Source organism: Mustela lutreola, chromosome 3 (assembly GCF_030435805.1).
Source record: "Mustela lutreola isolate mMusLut2 chromosome 3, mMusLut2.pri, whole genome shotgun sequence".
NCBI classification, from domain to species: domain Eukaryota; kingdom Metazoa; phylum Chordata; class Mammalia; order Carnivora; family Mustelidae; genus Mustela; species Mustela lutreola.
In genome coordinates this window covers 94,545,691-94,548,899 of record NC_081292.1, presented here as the reverse complement: position 1 = coordinate 94,548,899, position 3,209 = coordinate 94,545,691, and the positions used below count along the sequence as shown (strand labels likewise).

The 3,209-nt window shown below is 29.5% G+C and overlaps 1 non-coding gene across 1 annotated transcript; it reads left to right on the top strand.

Moving 5' to 3' along the window:
* The first annotated feature begins 2,709 nt into the window (after window positions 1–2,709).
* Window positions 2,710–2,813, top strand: LOC131828396 (U6 spliceosomal RNA). The gene has a single exon (XR_009352411.1). It is a non-coding gene; the product is annotated as a U6 spliceosomal RNA (small nuclear RNA).
* Window positions 2,814–3,209: the final 396 nt, after the last annotated feature.

Below are 3,209 nucleotides of genomic sequence, written 5' to 3'. Positions count from 1 at the left end.
GTTGCAGTTTCTACTTCCTTAATTCCTTTTTTGAAAAATAGATTAATTCTACAAAAAGTTTTTTCGAGCTTTATTGAAAAATAATTGACATATTATAATTTGTAAATTTAAGAAATGATTTCTTATAACACTGCAAACTTTTAACATTGTGTAAATTCTGTACCATTTGATAAATTGGTATACATCTGTATTGCAATATAATCTACATAAAAATGTTAATACATCTACTATCTCATATAGTTGCCTCTGTTTTTTATGCATGTATTGTAAGGAATTTTAAGATCTACTCTCTTAGCAACTTTTATGTATATAGTACAGTAGAGATAAACTTCAGAGGTCTTGTGGGTTTTGTTCCAGACTGCCTCAATAAAGTGATTATCTCAATCAACTAAGTCAAATCATTATTATTTTTTTTGGTTTCCCAGTGCAAATAAAAAATTATGTTTCCCAGTGCATATAAAAAATAAACACTATACTGTACTGTTCAAAAGCATTATGTCTTTAAAGAAAAACAATGTATATACCTTAAGTAAACTAGTTCTGAGTTTTCAGTGGGTCATAATTACTGATCACAGATCACCATAACAAATACAATAATAATGAAAAAACTTGAAATATTGCAAGAATTACCAACATGTGACAGAGAGACACAAAATGAACAAATGTTTAGAAAAATGGTGGCAGCAGACCTCTTTTATACAAGATTGCTATAAACTTTCAACTTGTAAGAATGTGATATATGTAAAGTTTAATAAAGGGAAGCACAATAAAAAAGTATGTATATATTATTAACTATGATCATCATGCTGTACATTAGATCCCCAGAACTTTTTCATATTATAGTTGCAAGTTTGTGCCCTTTGACCACCTTATTCCACCCCAGGTTCACCTCTTGTCAACTCAACTCTAAGTTTCCATTAGTTTGCTTTTTCTTCAGATTCTATATGTAAGGGATATCATAATACATAAATTAAAAAATATATATAAAATCTTTGAAATATTTCACTTAGTATAATACCTTCAAGATCCATCCATGCTGTTGTAAAAAGCAGTATTTCTTAATTTTTCATGGTTAAGTAGTATTCCATAGTATATATTTACCATACTTATTTTATTCATTCATCCATTAATGGATACTGAAGTTATTTCCATCTCTTGCTTAGAGTTAATAATTTTATAATGAACATAAGAGTGCAGATATGTCTTCGAATAGTGACTTCGTTTCCTTTAGATATATACCTAGAAGTGGGATTACTGAATCATATGGTAATTTTACTTTTAATAATATGAATAGTCTCCATACTGTTTTCCATACAAATTTATATCCCTATCACAGTGCATAAGTTCCCCATTTTCCCCAATATTTACCAAAATTTGTTAGTTTTAATTTTTTGGTAGTATATATTCTAATAGGTAGTAATATTGTGTTTTTCAGAGGTAAACAACAACATAATGAATTTGCCCTGAGTTTTTACATTGAGCACTTTTTAATGCTCCTGTTGGTCATTTATATAACTTTTTTGAAAAAAAAAGTCTATTGAGATCCTTTTGCTATTTTTTAATGATATATTTTTTTCTATTTGTATCTCTTGATTATTAACCTCTTTTCAGATATAAGATTTGTAAGTATTTTCTTCCATTCTGTGGATTGTGTTTTCATTCTCTCTCTCTCTCTCTTTTTTTTTTTTTTGGCAATGCAGAAACTTTAGTTAATGTAATACCATTTATTTATTTTTGCTTCTTTTGCTTGTGTTTTTGGCCTGGTATCCAAAAACTATTGGCAAGACCAATGTCAAGGAGAATTTTTCCTATGTTTTCCTTTAGGAAATTTAGTTTCATGCATCACATTTAAGTCTTTGATCTATTTCAAGTTAAGATTTATGAGTGATATAAGCTTCCAGTTTCATGCTGGTTTATGTGACTATTCAGTTTTAAATATCATTTATTGAACAGACTATCTTTACCCATTATATATGTTGGCCCCTGTCAAATATTAGGTGACTGTATGAAAGGATTTATTTCTGGACTCTCAAATCTGTTCTACTTGTTTATTGGTCTGTTTTTATACCAGTATACTTTATTGTTTTGAGCATGAGGGCTTTGTAGTATTGTTTCAAATCAAGAAGTGTAATTTCACTTCTTCATTCTTTCTCAGAACTGCTTTAATTATTTGTCTTTTATGGTCTCATATAAATTCTAGGATTCTTTACTTACTTCTGTAAAAAAATAATATTGGATTTATTAAAAGATTTTTTATTTATTTATTTGACAGAGAGAGATGACAAGCAGGCAGAGAGGCAGGCAGAGAGAGAAGAGGTAGCAGCTTCCTGCTGAGCAGAGAGCCTGATGCAGGGCTCGATCCCAGGACCCTGGGATCATGACCTGAGCCGAAGGCAGTGGCTTAACCCACTGAGCCACCCAGGCACCCCTAACATTGGATTTTTGATAGGAATTGAATTTACAGATGGTTTTTGGTAGTATGGACATTTTAACAATGTTAATTCTTACCATTCATAAATATGAGCTATCTTTCCATTTATGTCTCCTTCAATTTCTTTATCAATGTCATAGTTTATGGGGTACATATCTTTCATCTTCTTAGTTAAATCTTATCCTAAGTATTTCATTAGTTTTGATGCTATTGTGAATTAGATTGTTCTCTTTATTTTTTCAGATAGTTCATCATTAGAGTGTTAAAATGCTCGTCTTGTGCTTACTTTGGCAGCACATATACTAAAATTGGAATGATGCAGAGATTAGCTTGATCACTGAACAAGGATGACATGAAAAACTGGGAAGCATTCCATATTGGAAAAAAAAAAACGAAACAAAACAAAATTCTTGTCTTTTATATATTGATCTTGTATTTGGCAGCTTTACTAAATTTGTTTATTCAAAATTTTTTGTGAATTTTTTAGGATTCTTTTACATGTAAGTTCATGTTATTAAAAAAAAGAAAATTTTACTTCTTCCTTTTTTTTTTTGAGTCTTTTATTTCTTTGTGTTCCTTGTTTCTCTGGCTAGGACATCCATTACTATGTCAAATGAGAGTAGTGAAAGTGGACACACTTGTCTTTGTTCTGATCTTTAAGGGGAAAATTTTCAATTTTTTTTGATTGAATATGAGATTAGCTCTGGGCTTGCAATATGTGCTTTTTCTTTAATGGATTTTTAAAACTATTTTTTAAAAATTTTTTATAAACATATAA